Here is an 18,244-nt window from a genome sequence, read left to right as displayed (position 1 = left end):
CTTCCTTTCCTTGCGTGACATGTTTCAGAAAATGTATCCTCGCATTTCAAATGCTCGGACTAAAATGCTGACAAACTGAAAAGTTTCCAATTAAGGGATTGCCAAATAATGCGTTAATTTAAGCTTTATGGCAGAGTAAAAAAAACGAAATTCCGCCGTTTTGAGTGATTCCGAGTACTATGATAGATCCTATGAATTTATTTCACTGTTCGAAATTTAGGGGACCTATTACTCGCATTTTCTTCCTCAATACAGTCCGAAATATAAGACCCTACTAGCAATAGGACCGATTGATAGTTGAACATCTGAAATTTCGAGTAGGCTACCGTTAAAACTCATTTACTCGGGAAGCCTGGCGATCAAACACTAATTACAATATAATAGCTTCAGGAACAAATCTAAGGTTAGACAAGAATCACAGAACATCTACCGGTCTTCGTCGACGACGCGAAAAGTTTAGTGACGCCAGTAAAAAAATCACTGACTTGCTTTTTGTACTCGTAAATTAATTCAGTGTATCGTTAGCGGGCAACCATCGAATAGATTCAATATCAATTCGATTTAGCAAGATACAGATGTTGGGAACACAGTATAATTAAGTGTAGATGGGAACACCATACCGAACCACCTGATTATTTGGATGAATTTCAGACCGTTTACAGTGAAATTTGAAGAATCAGTGATGGGACAGAGATTATTTCCGACATTTTAGTGGACTACACGTGGACTGCATTTAGGTTCATTATTATGTTTTGCTTGCTGGTTTTGAGGTTTTGGTTTTGATCCACGCAATCCCCTGAACGCGTAGAGGGTTAATTGCTTGACTCTGATGAAACCTTATTGATTTATGTGGATGATAAATATTGCATTATGTGCAGTATGCAGTGAACGGTGCTGATAACAGCAGACCCCTCTGCACATCTGTGTCCGGTTTGAGCGATAAAGGTTCAGAGAGGAGAAGCGTCTTTTCTCGGTCACTCAAACGCCACCCCACCCACCGCTTCTCTCTCGGCTACAAGCAGCCTGAGCCTCCGCCGGCTTGATAAATGCGAATATCTCGGAGTACAAATGATAAGTAAATCAAACGGCTGCTAGCATTTGCTGACATTTAATGCACCAACATTTGTTTCACTGTTGTAAAGGGGGGCGCTTTTCAGAGCAGAAAACAAATCTTCTTCTCCCCCTGCGTTATTTATTCGTTTTTTTTTCTAAAAAAATCAGTGTCTTGCTTTTTTGCGCTAACGTGCGCGGACTCTTAATGTCTGCTGCCCCACCTCATTTATCAGCTGTTTGCCCGCTTCTTGATCTCGGTATCCTAAGCTAAATGCTTTAACCGAGTTACTCTTTTTTTGTTCCCACCTCATTACACTCGCAGTTGCTCGAATATTTAATCCCTTTTGGTAGGATACACGTTGCTCGATTATAGCGGTCAGAGATTGACCCACGACACGACACCGATTCATGTATGGAACGAAGCAGGTAGCACTGAGAGAGAAAAGGCGATTAAACTGAAGTCACAAACGCAGCACAGGAGAAAAATACTGTTAAAGCGCGTAAAGCACACGTGTATTCCGCACAGAGACCGAAAGGGAGATATATATATATATTTGGTTACACTGAGTATTAATTAATCCCGATGACAGCATTCTGCTGCTAAACACGGGAGACGCAGGAATGTTGGTTTGCAGTTTTTCTGACCCCCAGTGTATTTAATCAGGCGACCCTCGTTAGGTGGAGGCCCGGTGCGATGCACTAGGTGGCTAATGACATGGTATTAATTACCCCAAAGATTTTTTCGTATTGAGGCGGACCTGTCTGTATTGCAGCTCATTTCTTAACAGTCACAGCCACAGTACCTCGTTCTCTTCCGTGGACAGTTTCCAGGGCAGTTGGAGCTGGGATCACCCAGCAGTGAGCAGTGTAACACAGCCCAGGCGACAGCTGCATAATTTCAGCGATGTACTGTAATAACCATCCAGTGTAGTGGCAGCGGCAGTAGCAGCAACAGCAGCCGTGCAGCGTTAATTCTTTTACCGAGGAGTCCATTGAAAAACACCGCTCAACGCACGGATTCACAGATGGGTAGAAGTGGACGCCTGTGAACTTGACGCTTTTATTATAAATATTCTATATCACACCTGCTCGTGATGTTGTACGGGTTAATACAAGCTTTTTAGTTTCATTCCCTTAAAGCATCTCGGTTCGGACATAGCGGCTGGTGTCTTTTGGAGAGCATTTATGTTTCCCGTCACCCAGTTAAAAGCGCATAAAAAATCTACTGACTCCAGCGGCAGAGCCTTGCAGTTTATTAAAAAACGTGATTCATTTCGACATCAACCACCCCTGGCTATGAAAACGATTAAGTTATTCCTCGATTGGGAAGAGCTCAGCACCATTCCGTTCTAGTAAAGATTGAGAAAAGGCACATTTCGGATTATCCTGTTGTGAGAAAAAGACGGTTTACTCTGCTTAAAACACAGAATGGACACCTGTGGGACTGACTACCTTCTTGTTGATTGCGAAAGTCGAATGGGATCATTAAAACCATAACTCGCTACCGTTTTACGCATTCCGACTTCTTGATAACTTTGAAAAGGAAACGGCAATTTCCGAGAAAGTAAACAGGGGCGTCTTCAGTTGCAAACCTGTGTGGTAGCAAATGTTTTGGAAGCACGGGATGACTAGAGAGAGGAAAACTTGGAAAAAAAATTAATATGTGAATTTCCCTTTGATTTTATTTTCCTGCGATTCCGACGGTTTTTATTGTAAAGATAGCTAGGGTAGTAAAAATCCAAGAATAAACGTATCAGCATCTAGCAGACGTCTGTTTATGCGGTTGGGTTTATTATAGTTATTCGCTTATTCGCTTCGGGTGCATTTAATTTCAAATCTGCTCGGCTAGATCTACGATCCGCTGCATTGACTTCTTAGTTCAGCCCCATTCCGGCGGGGGAGTGCGCTATGCTAATATCAGTCATTTCTCATTGCCACTAAATCTCTGTATTACAAGATTAAGTACAGCGGCTTCACACAGGATTTCATCTGGTTAGTCGTAAAGGGCTAATTTTTAATATTACACGCGAGTGGCTCTGTAGAACCACAGCTGAGTATAAAAAAGCCAAAAGGAGCCAGGAATCTGGACCTGCCTGTTAGCGCTTTTTTTTCAAGCACCACTTTTCGATGGACAGCGTTAAAACAAACTGGCGGCGTGTACGGCACTGCTCGAGTTTCTTTCGGATCTGTGCACGGTGGATTGAGTGAACTGGAATAGAAGAAGACAGCGTGCTGGGAGATGGTATAATTATTTACATCACTCCAACGAGCGAAACAAGCATCTGTGTTTTGCACCCCGACAGCAATGTGTGTGTATAGGTTAAACAATCCTCCGCAGGGCCAGCGATAGAGTCAGAAACGAGCGTGCTTTTTGCAGCTCGAATCTTTGAAATCAAAGCGAAGAAGAGGTACAAGATGCTCTGGATTCAACGTAGGGCTGCGAATTCTTGAACGCGGAGCCTCATCGTTTTGTTTGGATTGTGAAATCTGACCCCCCACACACACCGGAATTCAGTCCAAGGTAAGGCGTTTCTTCCACAAACCGGCACTTTCTTGACTTGCAAGGAAATCCGACAAGGTACGCTCTGACATCGCAGAGCGTACTTTCAAGATCCGGAATTAGTTGACAACAGAGGGAGTGTGTGTCGGCAACTGAGAGACTATGTATTTTCCTTGGCTGGGTTTTTATCTCGCAATTTATAAAGATACAGCGCAAATATCGTATGTGAAAAGCATGTACCATATTATACGTTTAATTGCATACGTTTTCCTACTTTATATAGACTGCTTTTGTCTTTTAGGGAAACAGTGTCTACTGTAACATGACATGATTTAGACCATAATCTTTATAATCATTAGTTACAATATGGGAGTCCATTGGATAATATCAAGACTATTGCAAAAATTACATTCTATAATGTAAAGTGCTGCTACATTGCAATGTTTAGTCGTGAATATAGTCTCGGTGAAAGTTTAGTTTTGCACACAAATTCGAAAGTTTTCAGTACTACAAATTAGTTTTATGACCAGTTACTGCGATTACTCTAACATACCCCAAAGCGTCGGCATCGCGTCTCAATTGTTTTTAGAAATATTATATTGCTAAATATGCCCAGAGACATGAAGGGCGAAAGGAGTTTTTACTGGTTAGTTTCAATCTCTGGTAGTCAAGCGATAAGAAACAGAAGCTGTCCAGTAAAGATAAAAGATGTGCGCCTGTTTTACTTCTCATAAAATGTATTTTTTCTGCCTTTCCCCGATTTGGGCATAGTCGGTCTTTGATGAAGCAATTTGCATATTTTTTTCAATACAACACCTGCTGAGGAGCCAATGCAATTCATGTGTACCCCCTCTTCTCTCCCTTGGTCTTTTAAATACGAAAGCTGTTAATCCGAGTCTCAGTTGACGTGTTCACGCCCCCTGCAACATAGTCAACATCAGGGAACAAAGAGAAATTCTCAGGATTTGTTTCCAAGTCGTGCCTTTTTTTCCGCTACCGGAGGTATGTGCAGAAGAATTCCCTCTAGACATTCTGAAGCGCATAGGCTGCCTCAGTTGACGGAGATCGCCGCAGATCCTTGAACAAGGAGCCCAGCGTTCGGCTTTGCTCTCGCCACTTTCAGCCTCTGCCTCTTACCCGCTTTGCCCGTTCTCTCCCGCTTTCGTCCACGTCTGTTAGATTCACCAGTGAACTTGAACTCCGGAAACAAGAAAATGTAAATAGATGATAATAAGAAGAATTAAACATTTCAGTGACGTTTTGCAATCAAGATAAAGCTACACAAATCTGTAGTGTTTTATTACTATTGCTATAATTTCTGCTGCTGCGTTTTGAGTACTAGTGCTGTGAAGTATTTTATTCTTAATTGGATGCCAGTTTTGACCATTGTAAATTCTAACTGTAGAACATTAGCCTGTATGCACTGTATGTCCCTAATCCTGTATTTGAAGGGAGATATTCTGCTTATTATCCTTTATGGAGTGAATGAGACAACAAATACTGCCTATGGGAGTCCTGCTGGGTTGGGACGGGACACTGCTTCTTTAGGAGGTAATCCAGATGCAGCTATGCCACAGGATGTACTGTAAAAGGTGATGCATAACTAAACACGTTACCCAGCCCTTACTCAGCTACTGATGCATTTAACATGTTGCCTTGAAACTGTACCAGAAGCCCAGTCCATGGTATTCACAATGCATGCCTCTCTATAGTGTGGTAATGAAAGGAGTTCCAGTCCTCGCACATTACTGAAGAGGAAATAGATGAAGTAAAACACTGTACTGAAATCTCAGCCAAAGTCAGTTTCGTCATTTGCCTGCAAACAGACCTTAAGAACAGGTTAATCTATATTAATACTAGTTCTGATGTAGATACTTTCATTGAACAAACAGTGCACATTACAGTACCTTAGGCTGTATGTTCTAGATTTTGCACTCTATCTCTTAAACTGCACTCTCATGCAGAATGTCTGGAAAACACCGTTTTGAAAATATGATTTACTTGACAGTAGCATACACACACCCACCTGCTTTTCTACAGAGATTGGGAAATATCTGCTTCATAATAACTGAGGCCAATAGGCATTCTACTCTTTGTTCAACATTACTCTTACTGTTATGTTTTAGCATAGAATACTAGTACCTGAAAGTCAGTTAACACACAGTTTCTCTCTGCACTGATCTCCATATTCTTGATGTGAACAAGATCTGTCTAAATTGGATTGAATTGATCACTCCGGTGCCAATAAGTCACTAGTGTAATACAGCCTATGGTAAATCGGTGAAGGTGTGTGTGCTGGGTGTGTGTGTGTGCACTATACAGTATGCTTTATGGCTTTAAATTGTTAAGCAAGAAAACAGCAACAGACATATTGGGGGTATGTGATGCTAACTTCTCTTACATTTTAAAATTTGAGATTCCTTTTTAATCCCTGTAAGCGAGGGAAAGATGCTGAGTTTGCTTCTTCTGCATGGGTTATGAAAGATACTGGCTGGATGAGACACATAGACTGAGGGCATTGCAATATCGTGCTAGGGACTCCCCAGCTGCTCTACAGTATAACTGGAAAATACGCATATTAATATTTGACCACCTGAAACCAGGGTCACAGTACATTATTCTTGGTGGTGTTTCAAAAATTTTTTAGTGGGCTACACACCAAATAAAAAAAATAATATTTGGAGATTGGAGCATAGATATGAATGCCCCCCCCCCCCCACTGTGTTGAACAGTTAAGGAATTGACTCTTTCCTATACTGTGCATGTAGACATGATGAATGCAAACTGACAAGTACTAGTAGCTGTCTTATCAATTACTTCTCAGATGTAGGTGCAGATACCTGATGGTATAAATCGTGATTATCTACAATAAGTGTGTTGTGAACATCAACAATTCATTTAAAGCCCCCATTAGCATTTCCTACTATTATTACAACTTCACCATTTATTAACACGGGTTAATATGGGTGTGAGGAAATCAAGCCTGTCATTTTGCAATCTCTAATTCACATTGTGAGAAATTTTAAAAACTACTCTAGGAGAACTATATATGAACAGTATTGTAGTATCTAATCCATCAGATTTAGCAATCCAGTTTAGCTGATTGTCGGGTGCTTCATTCCCCAAGTCCAGAAAGCTAAAAGACTGCGTTTGAACTACAAAACAATGTATCAGGCCTGACTTATTTTATAAAATGGGTAGCATTTCAGTAAAAGCTCACCATGGAATTGGTTCTGTACAAAGAAAAACACTGAGTGAATAAGAGTAGAACAATAGAAAATGTCCATGTCTTTTGTTCAGCATTTGTCATAAAGTACGTTTTCAGACACGTACTCTCCCTTTTGAAATACAGGAGTAAAGCATTTGTCTCATAGAGCTCTGCTTTGCCTCTGCCGGTATTCGATCACAGTGACTTGTGGACTCAGAGTGGACACAGTGTCACGCCGTAGACTGCAGCAACCTCCACAGTGGCAAATGAGCAGGTCTCCTGCACTGTTTCAAGGAGGCGACTTCACTTCTGTAACACACTCGGTGCTACTGAGCCCTGTTACACTAGCTGGTCCTCTGGGAGGGCTGCCAGATTCTACTCTTCACCAGTTGTTTCTGAATTTGACAGGAAGTGATCAGACATTTCCAGTTGATGTTGGGTGTATCTGCAAGCTTGCTCTGTGCTTCCTGTTTTTTTTTTTGCATTTTTGCAGGTGATGTGTTCCGATTTGTGGAAAGCTGCAAGGTAGGGTATGATGTGTAGCAGTTTTCAGTTTCCAGCTCGTGTCCAAAAATGGAAGAATTTTCCTGACAGATTCAACAAAGCATAAGCAAAGTGAAGCCTTCGCAGGTCAAAGAGTTATGGAGAGCAGTTTGGAGGAATCACTCATAGTGCCCCCAAGCGCTGTGTCTTTTTTTAAAAAAAGAACATCCTTTTGTCTCTGTGCTTTGTTTCGCAAAATGAATAAAAAAGTCTGCATCACCTTGACAATTCAGAAAGGCTGAGGCATGTTAAATGTTTTTTTTTGCTACCCTGCAACAGAACCTATATCTTGCTATTCTCCTTTTCTGCCTTACTGTATCCTAAAGAGATATTCACGAGGATTAATGGCAACACCGGCTAATTAAGAATTAGATGTGTTTCGGGATGTTTGTAGAGTAATTAGACAGTGAAATTTGGCGTAAACCACTTGGCTGAGGGCCAGCCCCGTGGTCATAGGGTGAGGGTGCACTAGATGAAATGTAATTTCGAAAATAGGAAGGGTTTGCATATTTATATATTTAGCTTTGAGAAATTATGTTGGGAATGATTATGAATTATAACAACCAGACAAAGGCTTGTTTTATCATTTTCCCTCCCAGATTTCAGTTAAGAGCTTCCATTAAACAACAAGTACTCCCGTTTTGATGTTTACTCTAGTAGTCAAATCTCACAATGCTCCAGTATTTACAAGTTGGTGTTCAACTTTTTAATCATAAGTATTATGAACACCACTTGTTTTCCACTTGTTGAAATATTAAATATCAAGAAAATATGAACATTAAGCTGTTGTTTAATTCCAGATCAATGAGGGTACATGCAAAAGCTAAATATTCATATTTCTTTCTTAATATTTAATACTTAGTTTTGTCCATTAAAGCACTAACAATGTAGTTTTATTATCAGTTACCCATAACATTTTTTTTCTTTTTTATTGCTCTGTTTCTCTGTGACTGAAAACCCAAAAGCCAAGACTCATGTTTGCAGAGGCAAAGGGAGTTCGCACGTGGGTGTTCCAGGATGATTTCTGTAGGAATTGCAATGACTACGTTGTATTTTTCTCTGTGTTTGATATAAAGATGTGTCAAACTGTACTGCCACAGCATGTTATTTAGGTGTCATAAAAAACGAACTGAGCCTTTTGTGCCACTATGATGCAAGACAAAAGAACAAACATAAATGGACTGAAAATCCTGCTTTTATCTCTTTAATTGAAAAAAATATATATAATTGTGTACAATTAAAAGGAAAAAATCATGTCTAACAATCTTTTATAAATGACGCAAATTAGATTCTAGTGGCTGCTGCACTGTCTCACTCATTCAGAGAACAAAGCCGGACCCTTTGTGTTACAAAGTTCTGGTGTGAATCTGGAATAGCTCATCATTTGGCTTTGACAGGGATTCACCAACTGCCTGAGAGCCTCTGACTCTTCCTTAAGCTCATGAAAAAGACTTGGATGTTTCTTGACGTGTTGACAGCATCAACAATATATTCAAAGCCTCCACATGTCTTTTCTGCTACCAGAACAACTTAATTAAAAATCCATCATAGTTTGATAGGTAATAAATCAAGCTTGTCATTTACCTATCTTTAATTCACATTGATCAGAATCTTTAGAACCTTGATCACAACAACTCAGCTGCCAAAATGAAGAGTTGTAGTAGCTAATCTATCACAGCATCAACAATACATATTACCAGTGCAATCTAATTTACAAGTTCTACAGTGGTCCAGTGCTTTTCCTCTCTAGATGTCTAAAACTAAAAGGCTACTTTTTGTACTAATTTAAATCTGTCTGGGTGAACCTTTTATATATAAAAAAGAAATGGTTAAACTGTTAGAAGTTTGCTATAGAATTGTCTATTCATACAGAAGGACAAAATATTAAGTGAAAAGTGTAGGACAAGGTAAAATGCATTAGACTTCCACACAATAGTACATGCGTTTTTTAGGAATAACTAAAAAATATTAAATAAATGCAGAGGCAGGGTTTGCTGTGTTCAAAATGTGATCAGATGTAGATAAAATTAAAGATCTTAGATTAAATCAAAGACCACTGCCCTGGTTATTCTTCACCACAGTGCCCTTGTCTTTCACTGAATTGATTTGTCTGGAGAAGTTTAAACATGTGCTGCGCTATGGCACTTCTGCATGATCCCATTCCTTCTCAGTTCCCGTTAATCCTTAATTATTGAAGGGATCTCCGGCAGCAGGGTCAGTAAAGTGAAATGGCTCCTGGTTGCTTCGAAGTTCTGTGGAAGTGCCAAGGTTACACAGCCCTGCACTCGAAGTGCATGAGTCACAGGTAAGCGAAAGACACTCTGCTGAGACCCATATCATGAACTCCTTATTTATTGTAGCTCGTAAACCCGCCAGGACGAATCTCCAGATCATTAGAGACAGAGCAGGAAGTCATCACTGAACAGGAGCGAGAGTGGTGGTGATATAAAAGAAGCTATTTTAGCACAGGTGAATGATACGCTGAATTGTTATTAACCTTTTTTGTGTAATATTTTATTTTAAGGTGATACTTCTAAGTAATTTATGAACATTTTCTTCACATTTACAAGATTGGTTCCTTTGGTTAAAGGTGATTTATATACAGTAGCTTACAAAAGTATTCAGACCCTTCCTTGGTAGTCCCATTTTGTGAAATTACAGAATGAGCCGTTCACATTGTTTTAAGCTTAATATTGTATTAGAAACCTCAATGCTCAAACTATAGATCACTCAAGGTTAAGATACTTTTCAATAAATGTCAGTAAGAACTAAAATGAAAAACATATGTTGGCGTTTTATTCCCATTCTGCTCCAGTGTTACTTTGGCTGTGTGCTTTGGAAACATTGTCCTGCTGAAATCGGTTTCCTCTAGTATTTTCCTGTACTTTGCTCCATCCATTTTCCCTTCTGTCCCCACAAGCTTTTCAGTCCCTGTTGAGCAGAAGCATCTCCACAGAATGATTTTGCCACCACAATGCTTCACTGTAAGGATGGTTGACTGGGAGATCCAGTTTGGTCTCATCCCTGCAGGATCACTCCAGTGCTGTGGCTGACAGGCTTTGAGATGACTTAGTTTTAGTAATGTTGTGTTTCCCACCACCCTTCCAAAACAGACTAGTTTTGTGAAGCATTTTGAATATTGGAACAAGTAATAGTTCCAATATTCCATGCTGAAAAGAGAAGAAAGAAAACACAACGTTTCGGCCGTGGAGCCTTCTTCAGGTGTGAGCAGCTCACTCTTCTTCAGCTCACACCTGAAGAAGGCTCCACGGCCGAAACGTTGTGTGTTTCGCTGTTCCTTTGCAGCCGACGCATGCTGACGCGGCTACCCATCTGAACTATTTTGAATATCGAACTGCCTGCACTTTTCCCTTGACATGAGAGTGTTATTTTTAAAAACAGAGAAATCATGGTTTCAGAGCTTGGTAAATACTGTATCTCCAGACATTAGGGTTTTGCAGTACTCTGCATATGTTGAATTCCATGTTAAATTACAATTCGTTTTGTGCCCATTAGCTATATGAAGCCGAATATAAATTCCCAGGCCTCGGCACAATGCAGCTGTCTTAGCACAGCAGGGAAGAATTTCTGTAACATCACTGTAAAATGTCAATAGGATATGGATTTAAGCAGATCAGCGACAACAAAACAAACATTAGATTGGTATCCCAGCTTTGAGTGCCGCTGCACAGCAGGAGCAGACACTCTGGCTGGGTATATATACCCAGAGGTCAAGGGTTATTAAACTTTACAAGCACTTTGCTTCTCAGACGGAGTGCTGCACTAATAGAAGTTGTGTCTGAGGTCCCCTGGAGGCCATTGAGCTCTCTGAAGTGGGCTGAAGTTATCTTAATTGCTGCTCTCTTTCTCATTTCTCTCTCTTTCCCTCGCCCTCTCTACTCCCTGCAGTCTTCCCTGCTCTAGTTTTTTATCTTTCTGCCACCATCTCTCCTTTCTTCCCTCCCCCCACCGCGGGGAGCTTTGTGTCTCCTGCATTTTCCTATCTCGTCACACCTTATTCAGGAACAGAAAGTTTCTCTTGTTGGACTGGCACGTTAAATGGTAGCAACTTCAGGCTTGATCAAGATGGATGGAACGGTGGCGCAAGGCTGCACTACCAGCTATCGCTGTGATGGAGCCCTGTGCCCAATTACCTGGCTGCTATCTACATAGAGATTGTATGTCTTTCTCTAGGTCCATAAACATACTGGGAGAGTGAGTGTGTGCGTCTGTCTTTATGCCTGCTCTATGATGTCCTGAAAATGTCTCCTGCCTTGCACCAGTTGCTTGCAAAGAGCAGCTCCAGCTCCCCCGCAACCCTGTATTGGATAAAGTGGTTAGAAGATGTATAGATGGATGGACCTTATCAAGCTGAACCAACTGTTTGTGCAAAAATAAGCATTGGCCATAAGGAGGGTCCCATACATACTAATTCAAAGAAATGTATGCACTGTTTACGAAAGTCTTGGATGTCTCAAGGGGACAGTTTTAAAATGTTTTCCTGTTTCTTATTTTTTGCTAGATGCGCTTCAGCTATGTGTATGAAGTGTCAGATTTAATGCAGCTTGGTTCCTCAAGATGATTATTTTTATATGATATATATATACCTGTAAAATGTTGGAAAATGTGCAACTTAACAAAACCCTGAAAAACAAACACACAGTGCACCTGTCTCTTGTCTTCTAGTGGTTTGAGGATGGCCAGTTCTCGACTTTTATACTTGTAATTTGTAACTTTGGCTGCAGTGCAAATCTTAGTTTTCATAATGAAATAAGACAAAATATCTCATGCAAACCTGAATATTATTTTTCAAGCCGAATCAGAGATTTTTCAGATGAATATGGATGGTTGCCTTTCTTCACTGTCAGGATATACAGTATCGCTTTACTCCTTCGCTGAAACTGTAATAGTCAAAGACTTGGACTTAGAATTGGATCTGTAAGCACCAGCCTGTGAACATAAGAACATAAGATAGTATACACTGGGTCAGCCTTACTCATTTGTTTGCTAGTTGCTTATTGATCCAAGGATGAATTAAAGAACCCCCTGGAATCTGCTTCAATTTGCATTGGGCTGAGTAGCTTGCTCCATACCCCTGCAATCCTTTGTGTAAAAATATGTCTCCTATTTTGACTTTGGTTTTCTCGTTGTCTTGGGATGTGCAGTAGTTTCAATTTTGGTCTTGAAGTAGTCTTCTGAGTTTACCTTGTCTATGCCTTTCAGAAGTTTAAATACTTGTATCAGGTTCCATGATAAGCCTCCCTTGTTCAAAACGAACAGGTTGTGTGAAAAAATACAGACATTCTCTGAGAATCATTTTATGATTACGAGGAGCCTCGTATAGGAATCCAGTATCTTGTGTGCATATATATGAATTTGAGTGTTCATCATGAATGCTGATTCTTTTTATCCCCAAAATATAAAAAGGCATGCAGGATACTGGGATGAATACGGGGGGGCGTGTCCATGGAGTGCTGGTGGTCGGGGGAGGTGTGGCCAAGGCAACAATCCAGGGATGAGTCAAACGGGAAATCCAAAATGGTGCAAAAACTCCAAGGCCAGGCGATCCATCCGAGACAGACGATTAAAATCCAGAACTGGGTTGGGACCGGCAGGGGGAATGGGAATGTGAACAAGAACAGAAGCCATAACGGAGCCAGGCGCATCGAGGTCCCGGACTCGCATGATGTGGAAACCAATTCAGAGCCCGGATTAGCATCTGCGTCTGGGTGAACTGAAAAGGGCCTAGAACAAGGAACAGGTGCGGGAGATGAAACTAGGTAGGGCTGGAGCGCCCTTAAGAGGAGGGGATGTGATCGTGACACCATCTGCTTTTTCAGGGCTATGTTTATGATGTGTTCCAGCAGGGGCAAACTTCACTCTTACTCGAAAGGGAACTATGAATTGCTTTCCCAAGGTGGCAGAAAATAACTTTGAAGCATTCAATAATGAATAACTTATAATATCTAGCTTGTGTTAACACACTGGGGCCAATATTAAAGATCTTTCACCTGCCTTCCAGTTGCAAACCCAGAACTAGATGGTGTCATTCCATTTTATGGTAATGAAATATCAGCCTTGGGTGATACTTTTGGAATTTTAGATAAAAACTTTAAATTACATCTGGCTTAACCAATTTTATATTAGTTGTTTTAAATTTAATCTGGAGAAAATTCTAAAATCTAAAGGGCAGACTCCCGATTGTATACTTTCAGCAGAGTGGTTCACATCATATTAATAGATTTTGCAGTTTAAATTCAGGTCAAGATGTGAGGTTGTGAATGAGGATGTGGGTGTTTGCCCTCCCTACCTGTATGGTTTCCTTGTCCTTAGTTTACATTTGTGTCCAGTTAAATAGGTAGGTTGAGGCTGAAAACACAGCTGTACAAAAATTCAATGCCTCTGTTCAAACCACTTAATTAAAAGACTTTGATGGTAAGTGGAGATGACATCTGCTTGCACTAATGGCTCAGTGGTTAATTTCTGGAGTTTTATTGAATAAACAGTACATAGATGAATCTGCATAATTTCAGTGTAGTGCTTTTGGCGTATGGTGGGACACATTTGAAAGTCAAGGGTTTTTATTTACAAAAAGCATGCATGTTCGTGCTATTATATGTCATACATTTCAGAAACACATAACTTATTTATCTAATCATAATAAATCTATAACAAATCCATCCAGCCATTTTCTAACTACTTTATCAAATTTATCGAAAGGGTCACTGGGGAGCTGGAGCCTATGACACCTTGGATGGCACGCCACTGAACCGCAGGGAAAACGTAGACACAAACATGCACACACTCACAACAGGGTGAATTTTCCCCACACGCCAATTAACCTACGACCATGTCTTTGAACTGTGGGAGGAAACTGGAGCACCTGGAAGAATCCCACGTGAACATGGGGAGAACATACAAACTTCACGCACGGAGCAACTCTAGGAATTAAACCCAGGGCCCCTCCCCTATGAGGCAGCAAGGCTTACTGCTAACCATGCTGCCCTATGTCTGCAATATACAGACAAAAAGATCTGAACATGTACAAAAATGGATACTTCTTGCAAATTGACTTTACATTCGCTACTATAGCCACGATTGCCAAAATATTAGGACCCCCTCGCCCCCAAAACATCTTCCACACCAAATAATGCATTGGACCTCTGTGAGCATCGGGAAATGCTTGAACTATTCTACAAGATTTAGAAGTATTTACCCAACCCATATTCATCCTGGTGGTCAATCCAGCATTAGTTGAAGTTGCTCAGTGAGTGTTGGTGTGTGGGACTAAAATGCATGTTTTCTACCAGTTTTTAATAAGATTGTGATGTTAGAATTGTTTTGATTAAGGAAGAAGATGGAAGAGGATCTTTTAAAATGACCTTTCTTTTGAAAAAAATGATCTTGCTCAAAGTAAGACTTTCAGCATGGTTGTCTTTGTGGCTCTGCAAAATGCAGCTCAAGAAATCTTGTATGACATTATTATGTTCCACACATTATGTTACTTATATTGCCTGGGACTTCTGTGATCAACAGGCTTACAGAAGTGGATTGCTGTAAGACAGACCCCTGTCCCTTAATGGAGGGGTGTGAAGATGATTAGTCCAGCTCAGATGGCTTAAACGTTTAATAATAATAATAATAATAATAATAATAATAATAATAATAATAATAATAATAATAATAATAATAATAAGGAATTTTATTTTGGTGCTCATGGGAGAGCTTAATGTGTTCTCCATCTCTGGATTCCATCTGCTCTGTCCTCTAAGGACTATTGCCTTCACCCAACATTTCCTCCATTTTTCCTTTCCACTTCAGTTACCGTATAACCAAGTTCCCCTCTGTCCTGTTCAATCTGGACCACCACCTCTACATTTCTTGCATTTCCTGAACCACAAGCTTCTCCTTTTACTTCCATGAGAGTTTCTTAACTTCTATCAGTATTAGCACCCCCCCGTGTGATGTTCTGAGCCCAGTGTTGCTCAGTAGCTTTTGAACATCCTGATCACTTCCCCACTAATCTCCTCAATCTCTTCACCAGGCCAGTGTTTAATTATGTGACCTTTGTTCCCCCCAAATAAAAAATGCAATTGTGTCAAAAATTGCCAAAATAATATAGCTGCTGACATCAATTCTAAATTTAGAGACAATTTTTGTGATTATTGAGATGATTTAACACCTTATAAACATATTTCAAAAGAAAGGATTTGCATCTAAAAGGAATGTAGTTAAACCATCTCATGAGCTGCCTGTGATGAGCCAATTACTTCTACAAAATTCAATTTAATATATTTCTGACAGATTCTATTAAGAATGAAACGAGCCAATAAATATAGAGGAATAGCATACTTAATACTTTGATGTTAACTTACTTAGGTGGAGAAATAACAGTTCTGGCTGAAGATCACTTATGAGGAATGAACTAGGGAGGCAGCTGCAATGGTGAAGTTGGGGTGAAGGAATGGGGATTATGAAAGATTCATGCAGACTCTTGGGCAGCCAGCAAGTAATTATTCATAGGAGACAGGAATTGCAAGATTAGAATTTGACCTCTTCTGGACCTATAAGACATATTCAAAAGTGGAGGAAATATAGATATTGTTATATTCTGTGCTAGAATGGCAAGCAATAATACCTGGAAACAAAGCCCCGTGAATAACAATACCTCATTCCACAACTTCGGAACTAGCTTGCAGATTAAAAAGCCACAACAGATCAGCTCAGAAAAGAAGCCAATTTCACAATTTTACATTCAACAAAGTTGCCTATAGCCTGCATATCTCTGTAAAGGAATAAAATCATCTGACATATCTTTAACTTTGTTAACAGAAAACAATTCAAAAGAATTCTATTATTACCATCAAAAGTTAAAAAAGACAAACACAATACAGGCACAACCCTGTCAACCCTGTGTGACACACAATGCTAATTGATAGATCACTACCGACCTTCAGGTTGTCTGGGTACTATTAATCAACATCTTATCAACTTTATCACATCCTTGATGGGATTTCTTCATTAAACACAAATAGGCAGGAATATCAACAGACAAGCTTCTACTGTAAATGTAGCGGAGCTAGTTCGGATACGGTGATGTTACCGCCCTCCCTGCGCGTAGCAGGGACCTTGGCTGCCTGGGATGGGTCTCCTTTAGCTCACTCGGCTGGTTACACCGGAGACCTGGGTTCGCGCCCCAGGTGGTGCGGGACGAAACGGGTGGCGGTGGGCATGAGCCCGTGCTGACTTGCTGACCACAGTGTATTGGTCAGTTGTAACTTATTTAAAGAAAGAATGCTATGAGACCTGTGTTCCCAAGTCCTGGCCCTTGGAGATTAATACTCACAGGCTCATTACCCATACATACTCATTATATGCACTTGTGGAGATTTTAGGTTTAGTGACGTGACGATGTATGGCGAGAATTTTCAGTAATGTGCCTGGCAATGCTGTTAAAGCTGTCTGTTCTTCTGCTGGTGATGCTTCTGACAAAGGGTGATGATAACGTTAAGGGGTCTTCTCTCAATTTAGGAGGCTATAACACTCAATGAATCAAATAGTTTAGATCAGACAAGAGATGAGAGGCAACAATGTGGAGGATCACTATCCACTATCCTAATGTGAATTTGAAGCTTGGCTCATGGGCAGAAAAGCGATCCTTCCACTATTGGAAGGTTCTGCTCTCAGAAGCTTGTATATATGGAAAATACTGAAAAGAAATATGTTGGTAAAATCATTAGTTGTGGTTCTAGTCAGGATAGTATGATTTGTAATGTCTTTTTTCTATCTGTGCTTTTGTTTTCTAAATCTTTGTTTTATGTCTTTTCACCTCCCATTTCTATCACGTTTGAGATGAATATTGGAGAGAACCAATTAGTGTAGAAACATTTCTAAGATACATACTTTATTTTGTATTTTGGGATGATTGGTAAGAAGTTCGCACAGAGTTTTTTTTAGGCAAGAGTTGTGCTTTTCTGATTTTTTTCTGCTGATTCAATTTCCATTGATGAAACAGGAAGAGGAAGTCTTTGAAAGTGTGAGCTGTTATCAATGGGAGATGGGATACCTTTCCTTTTTGTGAATGTTTATGCACTCACTGACAGTGGGGATAGGACAACATTTTTCAAGTAGATAGCAGCTCTATTAACAAGTTGTGGTCCAGGTGAATTTTTTGCAAGGTGATTTAATTGCATGGTGTATAGTGTAGTTAATAGGAACTGAGCCTCATCCAGATTCAACTAGTGAACCCCTATGAATACTGCAGCATTTGGATTTAATTGATATATGGAGGAACATTAACGGTGCCAGAACACAGTAGAGATGGCTTAAAGCATATGGCAGTAAATTTCTTCTGACTCGCTTGGATTGTTTTTACTGTTTTAAAAGATTCCGTTTATGATTAAACCTTGTATAGTCTCCCCCACTGGGCTTTTGGACCACAATTGATTTTTACTGCTTTCCACCTTAGGTTGCCTTACTTAGTGATGGTTTCTTTAAGATACTACCATTGTGGGTTTTTATCTTTTTTTTTTGTAGGGGGAAGGTGAAGTGGTAAAACGTGCGATTGCTCAACTTTTATGTATGTAAGACTGTGGGGGAACTATATTCTTGGTCTACAACATACCCTGGAATCCACACCAGCTGTCAAGTTGTTTGAGAGCCTGCAGTTAAGAAAAAGGGGTTGGTGAATCTGTTGGAAACAAAGGATGCAGAGGATATTAGGGAAACGAAAGTACTGAGGAAAAAACATCTCTGGAGTGAGATGAGTGCCTGGGAATGCAGTCAGGTAGGAATTGTTGCTTCTTACAGAGATTTACAGATGTGAAGGAAAAGTGTGGAGTCACTGCATTTTACGCAGAATGCCTTAAGTCCATGCTGGTAAGCTGGCCAGAAGTATGAGTTTGCAGGAGTTTTGTGCTGCTCCTCAGGAACTCCATAAT

General features: G+C 40.2%; 1 protein-coding gene across 2 annotated transcripts in view; it reads left to right on the top strand.

Annotated features, from left to right (window-relative positions):
* Positions 1-1,748: 1,748 nt before the first annotated feature.
* grm4 (glutamate receptor, metabotropic 4) overlaps positions 1,749-18,244 on the top strand; it is a 391,860-nt gene continuing 375,364 nt past the window's right edge. For both annotated transcript variants that reach the window (XM_006628340.3, XM_015342363.2), the window contains exon 1: positions 1,749-3,574. The gene's annotated coding sequence lies outside the window, so the exon portion shown is untranslated. The remainder of the gene's footprint in view (positions 3,575-18,244) is intronic.

This window comes from Lepisosteus oculatus, chromosome 5 (assembly GCF_040954835.1).
Source record: "Lepisosteus oculatus isolate fLepOcu1 chromosome 5, fLepOcu1.hap2, whole genome shotgun sequence".
Lineage (NCBI taxonomy): Eukaryota > Metazoa > Chordata > Actinopteri > Semionotiformes > Lepisosteidae > Lepisosteus > Lepisosteus oculatus.
The sequence above is the reverse complement of the archived record's forward strand: the minus strand, read 5'-3'. Positions and strand labels throughout refer to the sequence as shown.